Source organism: Cervus elaphus, chromosome 29 (assembly GCF_910594005.1).
Source record: "Cervus elaphus chromosome 29, mCerEla1.1, whole genome shotgun sequence".
Classification (NCBI taxonomy): Eukaryota; Metazoa; Chordata; class Mammalia; order Artiodactyla; family Cervidae; genus Cervus; species Cervus elaphus.
Window position 1 is genome coordinate 28,236,614 of NC_057843.1, and position 21,523 is coordinate 28,258,136.

Consider the following 21,523-nt stretch of genomic DNA (forward strand, 5'->3'; position numbering starts at 1 on the left):
CAAGGGCTGAAACTGACACATGAAACAGACACATGGTAAGAGAGTCTTGAAGGGCTGGTACCATTCAGCCTCACAGACTTTCACTACTGACCTGCCAAGGTGCCCTTCCTGAACAGGGGCCCACACTAATGAGAATCAGTAGACAATGGAATCAGGGGAAATAAAGACAAATTAAAGAGATAGCTCAGTCCAAACTGTGGGAGGAAACAGGGCCAGGAAATGTCAGTACCAAGCATACACAACAACAACAAAAAAGACAGGGTTTTGTGAATACTGAAAAGCTTTCCTTTACCTTGCTCAAAATTCAGGAAGACTAACCTTTCATAAAAATCAGCAACAGAAAAGCAAGGTGTTCAAATTTCATACAGATATGAGGAGAAAGAGAGTAAGGAACTGAATGGACTCCTGAAAATGAAAGAATGACGGAAAGACAAGTCCACAAATCAGATTAAAATCATAACTTACTATTTCAAAACGAGCTACAAGGGGGACTTCCCCGGTGGTCCAGTGGCAAAGACTCCATGTTCCCAATGCAGGGGGCCTGGGTTGGATCCCTGATCAGGAACTAGATCCCATAAATCGCAATTAAGGTCTCAACTGCCGCAACTAAGATTCCACATGCTGCTACAACAAAGATCAAAGATCTCATGGGCCCAAACTAAGACCGGGCACAGTCAAATAAATAAAAGTAAATATTGAAAAAGACAAGCTACAAGACATTAACAAAATGGTATAAGGCATGAAAGAATAGGAATCAGAATTAGAAAACATGACATAAGATCAGACGAAGACTAGCAAGATTAAAAAAAAAATTTCTGCAGTGAAGACTAAAGTAGAGGGAACAAGAGTAAATAGACATGATCAAAAAAAAAAAACCTCTTAAAGGACATACAAAATGAAATAGAAGTAAAATTTTTAAACAAAAATTTAAGAAAAAGACCAAAATGATTCAAATGAATGTGAAAATATACTGAAAACAGGCAAAGAATAACCAACATGGAAATAACAGAAGTCCCTGAATAAGCAATAAAGCAAGGGAAACAGAACAAACACTAAAAACTGTAATTCAAGAAAAGTTTTCTTAAATATAAAAATACTCTAATCCACAGTTCCAAAAAACAAGCCACATATCTGAGAACACGAACCCAGCACAAGCAACACCAAGACATATTCTAAAATAACTACTGGACTTCTGTAAAAAGATGTACACAGATGTTCATGCAGCATTGTTCACAGACAGCCAAGAAGTAAAAACCCAAATATCCATCAATTTGCCAATATATAAACAAACATGAAATATTATTCAACCATAAAAAGGAATGAAGTACCAATATATGCCACAACATGGATGAATGTTGAAAACATTATGCTAAATGAAAGAAGCCAGACACAAAAGGACACATATTGTATAATTCCATTATCTATGAACAAGTTGATACCCCAAAGCCATACCCTTCCCTCATCATTCCTACTGTGCACATACAAACATCCCTTCTCCAGGTATCACACTTAGATTATCTCATTTCACTCTACACCAACCCCAAGGGGAAGATACTGTTAATATCCCCATTTTATACCCTGGGGAACTGGGGCTTAAAGATACTCAATCACTTGTCCAAAGTCACATCTCTAGTAAGTGACAGAGTAAGGATTCAAATCCAAATTCGCTATCTCCGGAGCTTTGCTATGTACCTTTGCCATTAACCTTCAACACACGGCTCACCCCATGGCTTCCCTCACAAGTCAGGGAAGCACTTCTGCTCCGTACTGCCGAGTTCTTAAACGCAGATCATTTTTCCACACATCCAAACTACAAGTCAGGGTCTTAATAAAAGATGACCCAGACGTCCAGTGAATTTCTCAATCCAGAAGGGATTTCCACAGAGTTGGGCCAAAAGCAGGGCACCCACTGGGCAGTGATGGATAAAGGCAAAGTTTAAATCAGTTTCTTACGTTAATGTGTTACTATCTTTATGTTCTCTTGGTAGTGAAGTTGGTCTATTCTCACCATTCCCACTAAAACAGATGAAAGAAAGTAAAAGTTGCTCAGCCATGTCCATGCAAAACATGGACTATACAGTCCACGGAATTCTCTAAGCCAGAATACTGGAGTGGGCAGCCTTTCCCTTCTCCAGGGGATCTTCCCAACCCAGGGATTGAACCCAGGTCTCCCGCATTGCAGGCTGAGTCACAAGAGAAGACCCAAAATAGATGAGGGGATGTTTAGTACATCATTTGTCAAGAAGTTTTTTAGAAATAGTTAATGGGGCAATTGAGGACAAGGGATCAATGGTCTGGACATCCTGAGAATAAGTACCAGCCAAGAAGACAATTCTGCTTTAGATTTCAGAGCTACTACTGGTAAGAAGTTTTCCTGTCTCACATCTGAGTCCTTCTGTAGGTCATCCAGAATGCAATGATCTCTCTTAGTGTGTCTGCACAGATCAGGGGCAAGGGGAGGGGCAGGGAGAATGAAAAGATGAAGACTGTTATTGAGCACTTCCTGCATACCAGACACTACATTAAGCATATCTGAGCTCAGTGAATCTTCCCAATACCTAAAGATTATTATGCATGTTTCACAGATGAGAACACTGAGGCTTGGAGAGGCTGAGTAACTTGTGTATAAAGATATCCCGTGGGAGGGTTAGAATTCAAGTTCATATTGTGGCTGACTCCTAAATTCATTCTCTTTCATAACACAGTGCTGTCTTCAATACTAACCACATCTGTAGTGTGGGTGTCTATTAGCAAACGTGTATTTCACCTTTAAAAAAGATGTTTGGTTCTTTCATCAAAACAAAACCAAGACAAGTGGGCTGAGGCAATCAAAGTATTTTAGGATTAAATGAGACTTCAGAGATCCAGTCTATCCTTCTTATCTGACAGATAAGGCATTTTAATGCCCAGGGAGCTTAGGTGATTTGCCTGAGGTCATACAGCTAATAAAAGTCTCCACTAGGACTGATACAGAAACCTCCAAGCTAAAATAACTGCTTTCATCTTTCCTTGTGAAGGTTGCACTGCCTTTGTTTCCTCATTTCATGGGAAACCAAGTTCCTTTCCTGCTCTCTGCTTGTTTTGTTACTAGACACTTAACTGTTCGATAAAACAAGTGACAAAAAATGTTAGGTTCTCTCCTTCAAGATTATGAAAACAACTAAATAAAACACCAATGTGTAATGTGTTCAAAAGACTTGGACACCAACTGAAATTGGTTCTCAAATAAATTTAAGTGGTTATCATTGGCGATCTGCTTAAAACGGGGGGGAGGGGGGTGGAACTGCCTAGGAAAAATATCACCTGGAATAAAGAACAGTCAAAAGGAGACTCCACTTCAGCAGAAATTGTACAGCCACGGAGCAACTCAGCTCTCTTTTCTCTTAAGAGTCATGAAGTAGAAGCTACAGAAGACAGCCTAGCACAACTCATTCTTTCATTTATCAAACATTTATAGAGTGTCTAGTGTGTGGCTGGCATTTTTATTAAAAGGGATGAAAATGATCTGGTTCTTGTCCTCGAAGGACTTACTGATTGAGAGGGAAAGAGCCCGGCAATCCGGAGTTGTAAACTTAAGAAGCTCCAAGTCCAGGCTCTGAGTCCTGCCCTCTGGACCCTACCCTGTCCTCTGTGTACTGAGGCAGCGGTCTTTGGCTAGGATGATCCAGAAGCATCTTCCTCCAGGTGGGCGGAAAGGCCCAGCCCAGGGAACTGGAGGCGAGCCCCCATTGACAGAACAGCCTCAAACTAACTCAGGGTCCCTCATAACCTTAACTGCAGCCCCCCTATAACCGTTCCTCTCAACACCTCCCAGCCCGTCTTTCTCCTCCAAACACCCACATCTGATGGTTACCTCAGGGGGCTCCCGCGATCCAACCTGCACAGCCGCGGCCCCTGGGGCAGCTTCAAATCTCAAAGGCAGAAAGAGGCCCGGGCCGACCAAGGGGTCAGAGCAAAAACTGTTGGAACCCGACGGACTCTAGGACCCGGGGAAGGGAAACGAATAGCACAGCGGGGAACGAAGGGAGACCAGCCCCCGAGAGACTGTGTTTACAACGGCCACTTCCGGAGACTAGACTTCTCTAGCAGACCTCCGCAGACTTTCGGGGGGCCCCTAGCCCCGCCCCGGCCAGCCCCTTTCCTCCCGCCTCCCGCAGCCCGCAGCTCCAGGATACGCACTCGGAGAACGCCGGGCTCGGATTGGAGGACCCGGGCCCGCGGAGCTGCGCGGCCTCACTGGAAGGCAACCGGCGCATGCGCTGTTGCTGGGGAGCGGCGCGCTAGCGATCGCGCGCGGCCCCGCTCCTGGCGCGTCTTTTCCGCGCGTGAGGACGCCAGGTCCCGCGCCCTAGACAGTCTCGGCGTGAGGTTTCCGAGTCACAGTCCTAGAATCCCCAGAGAGCTGGCTGAACAGGCCAGTTTCTAAGCCCTAGCTCAGAAACCCGCCTACTGAATAAAAATCTTAAGAAGTTGAATCCCAGGTGCTCCATATTTAAGCTAGCTTCCCTGCTGACCCTTAATATCACTGCCCTCCTTCGGGGTCCATAGTCTGGAGCCTGGGGGAAATTCTCTGGGCTCGGCTTCTGCACCAGTGGCTGGTTTCCCGCTGTTTAGACAGCTCCCAACTGCCGACGCTTCTAGTCCCCTCCTCCCGTCCCCATTGTATCCCAGCTTGTGGTTGTAAACGGAGCCGGAAAGAGCGGGTCAGTGCGCTGATGCCGTTGCAGCGCCTCTAACTATAAATACTGCATAAACAGGTACCTCGCGAAAAAGTCCTCGGAACCTTAGCGTGTGCTCCTGCTTGCTTTCCTGCCCTCCTCCTCTTCCTACGCCCCCACCCAGCCCCGCAACACACACACAACACACGCTTTCCTCGTTGATAATTTACACTTAAGATTTCTCCTGGAAGCCGCTAACGCCTCAGGGAGATTGGAAAACCAAATGCTCTTTTGTTCCTTGGCTATTGAAAGCCTATTCCCCAAAGAACAGTGCAGACTGGCAGGATTTTGATAAAGGATTTTATCTTCAGCACCACTACCTCCTCTTCCCAAAAAGGTGTTTAATACAAATCGAGCCTTTTATGCTAAAATAGTCCCGTGTCGATTGTAATCAACCTGAAACCAGGTGTAACAGGGGCCGTCTTCCCCAGGAGAACCAACGGTCATAAATGCAAATACAAATTGAAATTAAGCCCTCCCTGATTCGTGTAGCACTGAAACTTTAATTGGCTTGAGTTTAGTCATTTAGATTAAGAAAGGAGGCACATCTCACTTCTTAATAGTCTAGGCAGAAAGAAGATAATTGCTTCAAAGAGTTTATGGAAAGGAAAAAATAGCCCACTGTAACATGGAGAAAGGAAATTGGAAGTTACAGCAAACTAACGATATTAGGGCCAATTTTTTTTTACAAGTTTTAAATATTTATAATTTTTTTTGTTGTTTTAGCAAAATCACAGAAGTGAATATTGTACAGCAAGAAATACCAAAGGTACCACTGTGATTGTTGTTCAGTCCAGAAGTCGTGTCTCTCTGTGACCCCATGGACTGCAGCATGCCAGGATTCCCTGTCCTTCACCAACTCTTAGAGTTTGCTCAGACTCATGTCCATTGAGTTGGTGATGCCATCCAACCATCTCATCCTCTGTCGCCCCCTTCTCCTGCCCTCAATTATTTCCAGCATCAAGGTCTTTTCCACTGTTAATGTCAACCCTGGACAACCAGAAAAGCTTTATAGAAAGCTTTAAGTTCAGTCTGGGGAGATGGTTATAGATTCACCAAGTTAGAAGGAATTGGAAAACATGGAAGTTAAAAACATCAGGATAAGGAAACAGCATGAGGCATTTGAAAAACTGAACAAAGCTGTGTGTGTGTGATCTTGGGGTTGGGGATGTGTTGGGAGTAAGATGACAGGGTGGAGATCACAGAGGGCCTTCTAGGTCATACTTGGTTTACCAAGCAACAGAGCTAATGAAGGATGCTGAGCAGAAAGGTCTAATAATTACACAGTAAATCAGACTGTTGGGGCTTCCCAGGTGTCTCAATCATAAAGAATCCACCTCCCAGTGAAGGAGATGCAGGAGACTTGGATTCGATCCCTGGGTCAGGAAGATCCCCTGGAGGAGGAAATGGCAGCCCACCCCAGTATTTTTGCCTGGAAAATCCCATGGACAGAGGAGCCTGGTGGGCTACAGTCCATGGGGTCACATAAGAGTTGGACACAACCAAGCACACATGCACGCAAATCAGACTGTTACCGAATACTTGGAGATTTTCCATGTGTTTCTAGTAATTACAAGGTCAATTCCGTGTTGTCTCTTGTTTACCTAACATGCTGCTACTTAGGAAAGGTGTAGGGAAAGTTGCTATCTAGCCCACTTTTCTTTTAGCCTCGAGTCACAATAGTCATCTCAGTCTGTCTTTTGAGATATCATTTGATCCATCACCCCTACTCTACCAAAACAGCTTCTATAGTCAATAATGACGTCATTACTAGATGCCAGGCTCCTTGATTTCCTTGCCACTTTGATCGCTCAGATTTCTCTCTAGCATAGGTGAGGGTTTAAGCAGCCTTCTGGCCCTTTTGCTGATGCACAGGAAACAGTTATCCCTTTCTTGCCCCTTAAGAGGATACTTTCTCAGTTTCTGCTCTCAACCTTCATGGTTTACGATATTAGCTTCCTTGGTGATATCATCCATTCCTGCAAGTGTGAACTCTGGCTCCACAACTTTCTGTTTTTTATGTCTACCTCACATATCATCATATCATAATCTGAACTCTGGTCTTGAATTTTTAACTCTCATTTGAACAGTGCCACTTTAATGTCTGTCAATATCAAATTTAGTATATCTAAAACTGAATTCTCTTTCTCACTGGAGCCTCACAAACTGCTCTTCTACCTATTTATGGAACTTCTCATCTCTTAGGTGGGCTTCCCAGGTGGTTCAGTGGTAAAGAATTCATCTAACAATGCAGGAGACACAGGTTCCATTCATGGGTCAGGAAGATCCCCTGGAGAAGAAAATGGCAACCCACTCCAGTATTCTTGCCTGGAGAATTCCATGGAAGAGGAGCCTGGCGGGCTACAGTCCATAGGGTCTCAAAGAGTCAGACACTTGAGCTACTGAGCACTTAGGCACACAATCTCTTAGACACCCAAATGAAAAAAGTTTAGAGAATCTTTCTTCTCTCTCAGGCTCTCGATCCCTTCATCTGAGAATTACTAAATCCTACTTACTTTTTTTCTGTCTCCTGCGGTCTTTCTATGCCTCCTACTAATCATCTTCATTTATTTGTTTTTTTATTGTTTCATATCCAGACACTCGTAAGTCAGGACATTTCTGTGGCTAACACAAATCATCCCCATCCTTCTGTGCAAATTCTCAACATTTTTACAAGTTGACAGCTAGCATCTAGGGCATTTTTGAACCTGGAAACTTGAGAGGAGAGGACCAAAAAATAAAAAAATCAAAAGTAGGCCTAAGGGCTCATATGCACCTTTCTGACACTAAGGAATGTTAGCAGCCAATTGTGTGCATGTGAGCCTCGGGAGTTTTTTAAGCACTAGATAGGCCACATCCTTTTGACCCTTCAGTAACCTCTCCCAGAAGGTTCAGACCCCAGGTGCTTGATTATCATGCTGCTTTAGTGTCAGTTCTTAGAACTGCAAGGCCTGACATAATTGTCACCCTTGGTAGCTCCAGTTCTTCGCTCTTTCAATCCCCATACTGTGTGCCACAATAGAAATGGTCCTTCTGAAGCATAACACTGACTATGTTACTTACCCTCTTCATTAATTCTTTCAATGGCTCCTCAATCCTTACTGGATAAAACCCAGACTTTTCCTCCATCAATCAAGGGCCCTTATTCTTGTCCCTACCTGCCTTTCCAACTTTGCCTTCTACTTCACTATAAATCTTCCCTCTCATTCACATTAGCAATAGAAAACACAAATAAATGGAGTAAGAGGTAGACATGGACTTATATTAAGTTTGAAAATGTATAGGCTAATGTAAAAGGTTTAAACCCTGATCACATTATTTATTAAACATGTGCCAAGCACTATGCTAAGGGGTTTCACATGTATTTTAATTTTTTCAAAAAAGCACCCATCTTTATCCTTTGTTCTTTATAATAAGTACATGGTCACTTAAATCATGGCAATTTTAAAAGTAAAAGTTTCAGGGACTTCCCTGGCAGTCCAGCGTTAAACCTCTGAGCTTCCAACACAAGAGGCACTGGTTTGATGTTTGATTGGGGAACTAAGATCCAACATGCTGCGGGCATGGCCAAAAATAAATTTTTAAAAAAGTCTCCCCAAAGTCCTACCTTCCCACTCTAGATTTAAAAGCTGTTAGCAATGTATTATATTTCTATAAAGAAATACAACATTTTGATGCATAAATGTGTGTGTGTGTGTGTGTGCGCGCGCGCTCAGTCACACAGTCGTGGCTGACTTTTTGCAACCCCATGGGCTATAGCCCACCAGGCTCCTCTGTCCATGGAATTTTCCAGGCAAGAATACTGGAGTGGGTTGCCATTTCTTCCTTCAGGGGATCATCCCGAGCCAGGGATCAAACTCAAGTCTCTTGCATCTCCTGAATTGACAGGCGGATTCTTTACCACTAGTACCACCTGGGAAGCCCTTTGATGCATAAACAAATACATCTTAAAAGAAGGCACATTTATTTGTTTATTCATTTATTTTTATATTCACACAGGGTGCACACACACACACTAGTAGCAGACACTATTAGCTGCTTTTCCCTATCCTACCCCATTCTTGCTGAAAACCTCAATCTGTTTGCAGCAGTAATAGAGAGAACTGCAAGAGATGGATGCTCTGATCACAGCATCCTCGTTCCTCTTGCCAGCTACTGGCTCTCCAAAGCTCACTGGTCTCTAGGGTTGGCTGTGTGACCAGTTCTGTGTGATGAAATGTAAATGCACACCTACTGAGGTGAGAATATAAAGAGCCTTGATACTCCATGACACTACTTAAGTGCTGACCTCTTCCTGAACTTTCTTCTGACCTAAACAATTAATGGTCTGAGAATTCAAGTCGGTGCTAGTCATGTTTTCTGAAGCCAGTGGTGTGCTGATTTCCTTGATGGATGTGCTCTAAATACTGCCACTGTGTCTAATTTCAAGCAACTAACATGCAGTATCTGACTACAGAGTTCAGAAGAAATACGTACATTCGGCTCTCAAATGTCCTGTGGGAGGCAGCTCTAGCACATCACTGCTCTTGATTGGTCAATAGATGATTTTTTTTTAATTTAACAATATAGCTTTGACACAGGCATGCATGCTAAGTCACTTGAGGTGTGTCGGACTCTTTGTGACCCCATGGACTATAGCCCACCAGGCTCCTCTGTCCATGGGATTTCTCCAGGTAAGAATACTGAAGTTGCTGTGCCCTCCTCCAGGGGATCTTCCTGACCCAGTGAGCTTTGATAAATTTCTATGTTAATATAAAAAATATACCTTTTTAATGGCTGTATTATAATCCATTTTATTAAGGGCCATAATTTATTTGTTCTATCATTTAGGTTGTTTCTGCTTTGTTTCTTTATTTAAAAAATAAAACACTGTCTCCATACATATACTTTGCCTATTTCTCTTTTTAAAGTCATAGTATAAACTAGAATAGCAATTGATGGATGAAAAGATAAGCATTGAAAACCAAAACCAACATAATTACCTGTCCCTATGTTAAATAATAGTTGAACTAGACATACTTTTCCTGTACTTTTGTTAGACAATTCTGAGACCAAACAAAAATAACGTGGTTGCTTGGTCTAGCTAATAATTTTTCCTGGAAGATAAAACTGTGAACTTCCTAAACTGATTGCTTACAAAGGCTAACAGTTTATTTACCAAGAATTGCTTGAAAACCATTGCTTTGTGTGCCCACCAATATAAGACTTTATATCATAAACTCTGCCCAATCCCAAACATTTCCCTGACTTGCATCTCTCCCAAAAAGCATTCAGCCCAAGCCCTAAAACCCTAAAAATAACTGGCCCTAATTTTTCAAGTCACTACTAAGGCTCAGTCAAGGTAGTGTTCTACCTCAGTCAAGGTAGATTTACTGCAGTAACTCTAATAAACATCACATTTTTTTAATTGTTTTATTTTATTTACTGGACACACAGCGTGTGGGATCTTAGTTCCCCAACCAGGGATAGAACCCATGCTCCCTCCATTGGGAGCTCAGAGTTTAACCACTGGACCACGAGGGAATCCCCAAACATTACATTTTTTATGATGAGCTTTTAAGGAGTCAACATTTGATAGCTGTACTTTAATTTTTTATGCATAGTAACATTATTTTTCAGGAAGATTATCAATTTAGAGAAATATCAACAGTGTGTGAGAGTATCTACTTCTTTTTGCCCTTGCCAGCAGTAGATATTTTTGCAGTATTGAAACTTTTCCAATCTGATAAGTGAAAAGTGATATGCCATTGTTCTAATGTTCTTTGAATTCACTTTCATCTGATTATTGATGAAGTTTATGAACATCCAGAAATTCTACTTTTATCTTATGTAACTAGATGCATTAACTCACTAATATACCACTCTTGTCATCCCTCAGCCTATAAAAAAAATAGTAAAAATAATTAGGCCTGTTTGACAATCTCTAAATTTTAATCAGCTTAAAACTGTCATGAGAAGTCTTAAATTTAGGATAAAAATAAAGTATAAAAAATGTTCAGCATCTGAAAACTTTTCATTATACCAGTTAGCACTTTGCTATTACTGCCCTGCTCCAAATCTATACTTTTTTGCCCTGATTTATGACGTTAGTGCTGGCCCCCACCATCATTTCTCTGTCACAAGCAAATGAGATGTCTTGGTGGTTCAATGGAGTGACACTGCATGGCCACAACTGCACAAGACATTTTTCCTTTAGGCTGTAGATCTCCATTATCATTTTCCAGCACAGGAACCCAACAGAGGAGCTCCATCTTTATTCTCAGGCTATGCTTTCTCTTCTTGAGGCTACTTTAGATCAGGTCCAACCAATTGACATACTTTGGCAAGAGCTGGCCACGTCTACAGATTGACCCAGGCTGCCCATACTCTCCAGCACTGGTGGACCACTTCTACAGACCCCTCTACTGAGTTTCTTTACCCCTGGCAGCCTGACTGGCTGTGTATGTGGTAGTTGTGGTTCAGTCACTCAGTCGTGTCTTACTCTTTGCAACCCCATGGACTGCAGAACGACAGACTTCCCTGTCCTTCACCATCTTCCTGAGCTTACTCAAGCTTGTGTCCATTAAGTCGATGATGCTGTCCAACCATCTCATCCTCTGTCGTCCCCTTCTCCTGCCTTCAGTTTTTCCCAGCATCAGGGTGTTTTCCAATGAGTCAGTTCTTTGCATCAGGTGGCCAAGGTATCAGACTCAGCATCAATCTCTCCAATGAATATTCAGGATTGATTTCCTTTGTCAGCAAAGTAGTGTTTCTGCTTTTTAATACACTGTCTAGGGTTGTCATAACTTTCCTTCCAAGGAGCAAGAATCTGAAGAGATCTAAATCTCAATCTTGGGGAAGTAATTGGTGGGAGAAGGCTCTTCTTCTAGTCTCCAGTTCTTGCATTGCTCGTACCTCCTCGGCCTAGAGGTTGTTGCTCAGTTGCTAAGTTATGTCTAATTCCTTGTGACCCCATGGACTGCAGCACGCCAGGCTTCCCTGTCCTTCACAATCTCCGGGAGTTGGCTCAAACTGAGTTCTCTGAGTCTTTTTAGTGAGTTATCAAACTTAACAGTGGTCATGGAAACCTCTGAATTTGCAGGCAACTGGTCAGAAGTGAGGGTCACCCTGGGGACCACCACACTTAGAGGCTGAAGTGAGGCCAATTATGGAGGACTGTGTTCTGAGAATTTTCAGCTTGAAAAACCTGTTAAAGGAGGAAATTAAAAAAAAAAAAAAAAAAAAGGAAGAAATGTTTGTAGGAGCTAGCCTTTGTAACCAATAGAAATAGAGCTTGGAAAGGATTTGATTTTATTTTATGTTTTTAGAGCTTGGAAAGGATTTTAAAGCAGATGTAATATGTTCAAAGACTCTGTTATCTTTATTGATCTTATAAGAAAGGAACACTAGTGTACTTAACCCCAAGCTCTTTCACTTTAGAACTAACTAGTGATCTCTTTATTACAAATATATTTTCCTGACACCAACACTTATATAATGTTGAAAAACATCACCATACCATTTGACAACTCCATAGAGATATTATCACAAAAAATATAACATTGATTGTTCCCTTTAAACTGGTACTAAATTTGTGGCACAGTAACTGACCGCTACCAGCAGGTTGAACAGAGATAAGTTATCTTGGTTAATTGATACTTGCTTTCAAGATAGATTTCAATGTCACTCAAGTTTCATTTTAGCCCTCAAAATTATCTTCACAGAAAAAAAAAATCTTTAAACAATTTAATTTAACAAAGGAAACCTTGGATTTGATCTGCATTTAAAAGTTGAAGATTTGAGGAACTGTATTCTTCTATACTCAAGACTTCATTTTATGCTTTCTAAGAGGCTTGAAAAGTAGGAGTAATCCTACATGCTTATGGTTCAGAAAATATTTAAACTAGATAAGATGTCTCAGACTGTGGAACTCGTCATCCAAAAAATTTCATGAGACAGACAAACAATGGTTCACAACAGAGTCATCAGATACTGTACTGGCTTCCTGAAGGAAAGTGTGTGCTGCCTAAGGAAAATAATGATGTACTTAGATTTCTGCAGATTTCTCTGAGATCTTTACTACCACTAGGAAGATCTGGAAAAATAAGTATCATGAGACTAAGTAATCTGGCTAATACCCAAATCTCTGGTTCTGTGAGCTCTTCACACTTGAAATGGAATCTACTCTATTAGTTTCATCTGGACACTTTACTCAAAGTAGGTTAGCATTTGTTTGTGTCACCCTGCTCAAATTAGAACTCCAGAATCTTAAGGCAGTTGAGCAGTCACTATGCCTACTGATGATCTTCTACCAAAAAACAAACAAAAACAAAACAAGAAAAGTTGACACTTGGAGTAGTTGGAACAACTACTATCAAAAATTATACGCAACCAGAATATCTCCAACATTGTGTAGATCTGAGTTGATTACCTCCCCAAATGATAATGCTCCTCCAGATTAGCCTAAAGAATGATAAAAGAGGAGACTGGGAATTTGAACCAACACAATTCTTGAGTCCCTGTGTTAAACAGTAACAAAAGAAAAACATTAGCTTCTCTTTGGGGAATATAATGTGAACTAACTAAACAACTTATTTATCACAACTGCTAGCTCATCAAGATTCACTTCAAAATTCTTCCTTCATTGAGTCCTCTAATCCAAAACTATTAAATTATAAACTCTGCTCAATCTCAACTAGTTCCCCACCTTGCAAGACCTGCCTTAAAACCACCCAGCCCAGGTCCTAAATCTCTACTAATGCCTCTCCCTAATTTCCTCATTTTGAGGCACCCCTTAGACCCTGTCATAGTGGTGTTTTCCCTTAAACAAAAGTAAAGTGAAATAAATGTAGCTTTTCTGATCAGTCCCTGGAGAAGGGGAAGGCTACTCACTCCAGTATTCTGGCCTGGAAAATTCCATGGACTGTATAGTCCATGGGGTCACAAACAGCTGGACACAACTGAGTGACTTTCACTTTCTGATCAATGGGTTTTCTGTGTGCACATGTGTTTTCTGTTAGAAGGGGTCAACAGTTGATACAAGCAATAAACAAATATTTAGCCTTCCAGATGAGGATAAGTGCTACGAAAAAAAATAGACAAAGAAGTAGGGAAGAAAACGCATGTGGGTGGTGGTGGGTAGGTTGGGTGTTCCAATTTTATATCAGGTAATCAGGGAAGGCCCCCCTAAGTGGGTAACATTTGAGCAAAGACCTGTAGGTGGTGAAGGAGCAAGCATGCAGCTATTTAGATAAAGAGCATTTCAGAAAGAGGGACTAGCAACTGCAAAGGATTTGAGATAGGAACTTGCCTGGCATGTTGGAGAAGTAACAAGGAGGCTAGTTTCACTAGAGAAGAGAGCAAATGGTAGATATTGGATATAAGGAATAAAAGCTAACGGGAGGGAAACTTCCCTAGCAGTCCAGTGGTGAAAAGCTAAGATCCCATGTGCCTCGTGGCCAAAAATTCGAAACATAAAACAGGAACAATGTCGTAATAAATTCAATAAAGACTTAAAAAATGGCCCTCATTCAAAAAAAAAAAACACCCAGTGGGAGGTAAATGGTTTGTATAGGGCCTTTTCTCTAAATGACATGGGTAACCATTCAAGTGAACTTTACAATCAGTTTATCAAGGAATTACAATAAATTTCTAGATCACTTGGGGGATAATTGACATTTTTATGGTATTAAATCCACCCAGCCAGGAATATATTTCTCCATTCTAGATTTTCTTTTATTTCCTTCAGTAAAACTTACATATGTTTTTGCCCCATAATTTTGTAAATTCTTATTTATTACTAACTTTAAAAAGTTTGTTTTTGTTTGGATTAGTTTTGGCTTTGGGGATTTTCCCTCCAGTACATTCTCTAACTGGACCACATCTCAGTTACAACTGCTACTCTAAACTCAACCACTATTCTGACCGCTATCATGGCAGGTTAGTTAGTTTTGCCTATTTTCACCTTTATATAATTATTAGGATTTTTTTAAAAAATTATTAATTTTGAATGTATTCCTCTTATAGGCAGGTATGACAGTTCAGAATTAACTCTGATAGCCATTTTCTTGGGATATTTTGGTAATAATTATCTCTAAATAATCATCATTTGTTCTCTTTGGTCTTGGTGAGTGAGTTGAGTGAACGTTGCTCAGTTGTGTCCAACTCTGCGACTCCACGGACTGTAGCCTGCCAGGCTCCTCTGTCCATGGAATTCTCTAGGCTAGAATACTGGACTGGTAGCCTTTCCCTTATCCAGGGGACCTTCCCAACCCAGGAATCAAACCCAGGTCTCCTACATTGCAGGCAGATTCTTTTTTTTTTTTTTTCATTTATTTTTATTAGTTGGAGGCTAATTACTTTACAATATTGTAGTGGGTTTTGTCATACATTGACATGAATCAGCCATGGAGTTACACGTATTCCCCATCCCGATCCCCCCTCCCACCTCCTTCTCCACCTGATTCCTCTGGGTCTTCCCAGTGCACCAGGCCAGAGCACTTGTCTCATGCATCCAACCTGGGCTGGTGATCTGTTTCACCATAGATAATATACATGTTTCGATGCTGTTCTCTCGAAACATCCCACCCTCACCTTCTCCCACAGGGTCCAAAAGTCTGTTCTGTACATCTGTGTTTCTTTTTCTGTTTTGCATATAGGGTTATCATTACCATCTTTCTAAATTCCATATATATGTGTTAGTATGCTGTAATGTTCTTTATCTTTCTGGCTTACTTCACTCTGTATAATGGGCTCCAGTTTCATCCATCTCATTAGAACTGATTCAAATGAATTCTTTTTTTTTTTTTTTTTTTTTTTTGTGTGGCCCCATCAACATTTATTGAACTCCAAGACAGAACCAAATGAATTCTTTTTAACGGCTGAGTAATATTCCATGGTGTATATGTACCACAGCTTCCTTATCCATTCGTCTGCTGATGGGCATCTAGGTTGCTTCCATGTCCTGGCTATTATAAACAGTTTGCAGGCAGATTTTTTACCATCTGAACCACCAGGGAAGCTCTTGGTCTTGGTAGTTACAGATTACTTCTGTCCCCTAGCTTACTGCATTGGATAGAATTCTCAGAACAATTTGAATAAAAGAGGTGGTAGGGCTTCCCTGGTGGTCCAGTGGCTGAAAGTTTGCCTTGCAATGCAGAGGTTGCCAGTTCAATCCCTGGTGTGGGAAAATCCCATATGCTGCTGGGCAACTAAGCCTGCACACAGTAGCTGGGGAGTATCGCCTGCTGCAACTAGAGAAAAGCCCACACAGCAGTGAAGACTTAGCACAGTGAAAAGCAAATTAATAAATAAATATTTTTTAAAAAGATAAAAAGCTTTTATTCATGGCACTAATGTGAACTGATTCTTACATTTAATCTCTTTAATTTTGACTGATTAGAAATTAGTTTTATATTAAGAAGGTATCTTTTTCTAATTTCCTATTTTTTTAACCAAAATTCTATTTTTGCATCTTTAGTGAGCACTGTAAGTGGTATACTGAACAAGAAAACCAGCAGAATGTAATTAAAATGTACCTATGTATTATTTCCCATTGTCCCTTTAACTTGTGTTCAAGGGACAAGGTTTATTGCTTCCCCCTGGGTGAAACTCAGTTTTGACTATTCTGACTACTCTTTGGTGACTGGAAGTCCAGACATCACTGTAGAAGGCAAAATCTGTAAGTTTTTTAAATGCTTTTATATGTTTTAGTGTCAGCATTATACTGGATTTGTATAATGAATCAGGGATATTTTTATACTCATCTTTAAATATTAAAAGAATAACCTTTCTTTGAAAGGTTGATAAAACTCAACTTTAGTCTTGCTGCTTGGTGGTCTTTTAGGAAGGAAGTATCTGATTTGAAAAAACCACAAGGGCTCCTAAAAATAACTGTGGAAAAACTACAGGGATTATGTTGGAATTTGAATAATTACATGAAGGGGTAAGAAGAAGAGAAACTTGCTACTGTTAATGGGGTTCTTTTTCTTTAATCATAGAGAAAATATTTGCATTTGGAATTGCATAAGGCAGAGATCTTTGTTATAGTATACAGGATATTACACTAGGTATTTCAAGCAGAAAAGTATTTGTTATATTTAATGCAAGAGTTTACTGAATAATTGGAAGAGCTGGAGGAAAACGCTTTAAGTTGAGTGTAGTAAATTGTTAACATTGGTGGCCTGTAATGAACCATGCCTCTTGGTTGTGGAAGTCCTGTCCCTTGAATCTGGAATAGCCTTGTATCTTATTGTGACTTCTTTTAACAAAAAAAAAAAAAAAATGCATCATTAGGTGACACTGTGCCAGTTCTGGGTGTAAGTTTTTGGAAGGTGTGGTAGATTTTTGGAAGATCTTATGCTCTGGGTAAAGAGCGTATAAGAGGTCCAGCCACTCTAAGGGAGAAACCAGATGCAGAAACTACATGGAGAGGTGAGGGCACAAGACTAGATAGTGAAGACCTGAGGAACCCACCCAAACGCAAGAACCAAGGTCCCCTGTTTTCTGTGACCTAAGTTGAGCTCTTCCAGCCAGCCTCTAGCAATCTGAAGTAACCTAGCTGAGGCATCAGATGTTTAAGTTTCACTTATATCTTCGATGGCTCAGCCATCCACATGGAATAGATACGAACTCTCTGTGCTTCCAAGGTGGCTCAGTTCAGTTCAGTTCAGTTGCTTAGTCATGTCTGACTCTTTGCAACCCCATGGACTGCAGCATGCCAGGCTTCCCTGTCCATCACTAACTCGCAGAGCTTGCTCAAACTCACGTCCATTGAGTCAGTGATGCCATCCAGCCATCTCATCCTTTGTCGTCCCCTTCTCTTCCTACCTTCAATCTTTCTCAGCATCAGGGTCTTTTCCAATGAGTCAGTTCTTCACATCAGGTGGCCTAAGTATTGGAGTTTCAGCTTCAGTATCAGTCCTTCCAATATTCAGTACTGATTTCCAGTGGTAAAGAATCCACCTGCCAAGTGGGAGACGCAGGTTTGATCCCTGAGTCGGGAAGATCACTTGGAAGAGGAAATAGCAACCCACTCCAGTATTCTTGCCTGGAAAATCCCATGGACAGAGGAGCCTGGCAGGCTACAAAGAGCTGCAAAGAGTCAGACATGACTTACCAAGTCAACAGCAGCAGCAGCTCTACACATCTATTCATGACTTCTGGTGGCAAATTGTTAACCATGGTCAACATCCTTCTGCTCACATTCTCTTTCTATTAGGGCCATAGAATATACTAGAATATAGAATATACTTTCTTTCTAATTTCCTTTCTACTTCAACAACCCCACTCTCCTACTAGTAATTTCTGACAAGAGGTGTTCATTTTAGGATGAAGAAAGAGATCTGTGGATGCAGAATAGTGATAGTTGCACAATAACATAAATTTACTTAATGTTATTGAATTGTATACTTTAAAATAGCTAAAATGGTCAACTTTATGTTATATTTTACCAGAATAAAAGAAAAAGTCTTATCTTAAATACAGCTTCTTTAGCTTTTGTTAAGTAGCATGAAACAGGAAAAAAAAAACTTGAAAAATGTATGGTGCTATGTGCTCCATTGTATACAACTCTTTATGACCGTATGGACTGTAGCCCGCCAGGCTCCTCTGTCCATGGGATTCTCCAGGCAAAAATACTGGAGTGAGTTGCCATTTCCATCTCCCAGGAAATCTTCCTGGCCCAGGGATGGAACCCACATCTCCTCTATTGGCAGGTGAATTCTTTACCACTGAGGCACCAGGAAAGCCCCAGGAGGCGAGACACAGGAGCCAGTGAAAAGATACTGAATTGAACTTGAGAAGCTTTACCAGTGTAAGCAGAAGTGAAGTGACCACACTGAACGATAAGCTGAGTTTTGCATCTTTCACAACCAATTCTACATCTTAGTTTTCTCTTTACCTGAAAGGTCAGTGAAGAAAACATATGACAGCTTCTTAACATCAGTCCTGCACAACTTTTTTGACCATTTCCTCAGCCTTGCCATTGTTTGGACAACTGTTATAACCAACCTATATAGCACATTAAAAAGCAGAGACATTACTTTGCCAACAAAGGTCCGTCTGGTCAAGGCTATGGTTTTTCCAGTGGTCATGCATGGACCTGAGAGTTGGACTGTGAAGAAAGCTGAGCGCCGAAAAATTGATGCTTTTGAACTATGGTGTTGGAGAAGACTCTTGAGAGTCCCTTGGACTGCAAGGAGATCCAACCATCCATCCTAAAGGAGATCAGTCCTGGGTGTTCATTGGAAGGACTGATGTTGAAGCTGAAACTCCAGTACTTTGGCCACCTCATGCGAAGAGTTGACTCATTGGAAAAGACCCTGATGCTGGGAGGGATTGTGGGCAGGAGGAGAAGGGGGTGACAGAGGATGAGATGGCTGGATGGCATCACCAACTCGATGGGCATGAGTTTGAGTAAACTCCAGGAGTTGGTGATGGACAGGGAGGCCTGGCGTGCTGCGATTCATGGGGTTGCAAAGAGTAGGACACGACTGAGCAACTGAACTAAACTGAACTGAACTGAACCTATCCACACTTGACCTTTATAATGAGCATGGTCATATTTCCTTTCTCAATTCATATATACTAAGGTGAAATTATAACTGCGGTCTAAGTAGTTTATGGTATTTAATATTTACACAAAGAGGAAATGTATAACTGCAATTTTACAGGGAGTTCCTTGGTGGTCAAGTGCTTAGGACTCCATGCTCCCAATGCAGGGGCCATAGGTTCGAGCCCTAGTCGGGAATTAGGATACCACATGCTTCACAGATGTGACAATAAATAAATAAATAAATATTTTTTTTAAAAGATGAAATTTTATATACCTGCATAGTCTTCAAAAGTTGTTACGGCGTTCATCAGGGATCATGTTGCATAAGGACAAAATGCTCTAAAACCACTATCAACGTATTGCTTGCTCACGATTTTGTTAAATTATAGATATTATGATGAGAAAAGCAAGCTCAAGTAAATGCATGCAAAACTAATTAATTCTTAATCCCAGAAGTCCTTGTCAATGAAACATTGCAAAAACGAAAATAATTTCTAAATACAGTTAGTAGAAATAAAATTACAGTCTGGTTTTCTAAGTTCTGAATTTATATTTTCACAACCATCTCCTATTTTTATGTAGTTTAAAATTATTAATTTATTTTCCTTTACAAATATGTTTATATAGCTTTCCCCAACACTATTTGATATTGCTTAAATCCTGTGTACTAAAACAACTACTTTTACTGTTCCTAGCTGTTATACAGAAGGTCCCCAACTTACAATGGTTCCACTTACAATTTTTGACTTTATGATGGTGCGAAAGTGATCCATATTCAATAGAAATGGTACTTCAAATTTTGAATTTTTTTCCTGGGTCAGTAATACATGGTTTGGATGTTCTTGTGATCCTGAGTAGCAGTATTGAGCTTCTGATGACCAGGGTAAACAACCAATACTCTTAGAAGCATTCTATGGCCATACAACCAGTCTGTTTTTCACTTTCATTAGAGTAGTCCATGGATCACATGAGATATTCAAAGCTTTATTATAAAATAGGCTATGTGTTAGATGGCTTTACACAACTGTAGGTGATGTAAGCGTTCTGAGCCTGGTTAAGGCAGGCTAGGCTAAGCTATGATGTTCAATAGGTTACATGTATCACATGCATTTCTGACAAGGTATTTTCAACTTACAATGGATCTGTCAGGGTGTCACCCCTTTGTAAGTCTAACTATGTTTGGAGACTTCATCTCTCTCTCAACAGTTGTTAAGACAAACAGACAGAAAATAATGAAGTACTTATAAGAACTCAACAATGCCTTCATCTAATAGGGTATAAGGCTAAAAAAACTAAATGTGTGTATGCTCAGTCATGTCCAACTCTTTGTGACCCCATGAACTGTAGCCCATTAGGCTCCTCTGTCCGCTGGATTTCCCAAGCAAGATTAATGGAGTGGGTTGCCATTCCCTCCTCCAGGGGATCTTCCCAACCCAAGAAATTGAACCTGTGTCTCCTGCAGCTTCCTGCACTGGTAGGTGGATTCTTTACCATTTGAGCCACCTGGAAAGCTTCACATATAATTGACACTTATTGAATATTTACCTAACAAAAGCAGAATACACAGTCTTTTCAAGTACCCTTGGAACATATATATTAGACTGTATCCTGGACCATAATATAATCCTCAACAATGTAAAAGAATTGAGACTTCCCTGGTGGTCCAGTGGTTAAGATTCTATGCTTCCACTGCAGAGGGCACAGGTTCCATTCTTGGTCAGAGAAATAAGATCCTGCATGCAGCACTGCCAAAAAATAAAAAAATAGTAAAAGGACTGAAACCATATATAAAGTATATTCTTTGTTCCTATTTACAGATAACATAATTGTCTATGTAGAAAATCGCATGAAATCTCACAACATTTTTTTCTAAAACTAATAAACAAGCTCAAGAAGGTCTCAGAATACAGGATAAGCATACAAGTATTAGTTCTGTATACTGGCAGTGAACACTGAAATTAAAACTACAACAGTTCCAAAAAATTACCTACTTAATTGTAAATCTAACAAACCATATATGGGGTTTGTGGGCTGAAAGCGACAAATGATAATGAAAAAAATTAAAGATGATCTAAATTAGTGGAGAGACATACTGTGTTCATGAGTTAGAAGATTAAACCTAGTGAAGATATCAAATCACCCCAAACTGATGTGTAAGTTTAATTCTTACCAAAATACAAATTTTAAAATAGATAGAGACAGGCTTAGGGCTTCCCTGATAGCTCAGTTGATAAAGAATCAACTTGCAATGCGGGAGACCTGGGTTCGATCC

At 40.6% G+C, this 21,523-nt stretch overlaps 1 protein-coding gene across 7 annotated transcripts in view; it reads right to left on the reverse strand.

Annotated features, from left to right (window-relative positions):
- The window catches only part of CCDC171 (coiled-coil domain containing 171), a 332,100-nt gene extending 327,833 nt beyond the window's left edge, over positions 1-4,267 (reverse strand). For 6 of the 7 annotated variants that reach the window (XM_043891113.1, XM_043891115.1, XM_043891114.1 and 3 more), the window contains exon 1: positions 3,854-4,118. The gene's annotated coding sequence lies outside the window, so the exon portion shown is untranslated. Of the gene's footprint in view, positions 1-3,853; positions 4,119-4,179 lie in introns of those variants that run through there. The other variant, XM_043891112.1, reaches the window with a different exon arrangement.
- Between the last annotated feature and the right edge of the window lie 17,256 nt (positions 4,268-21,523).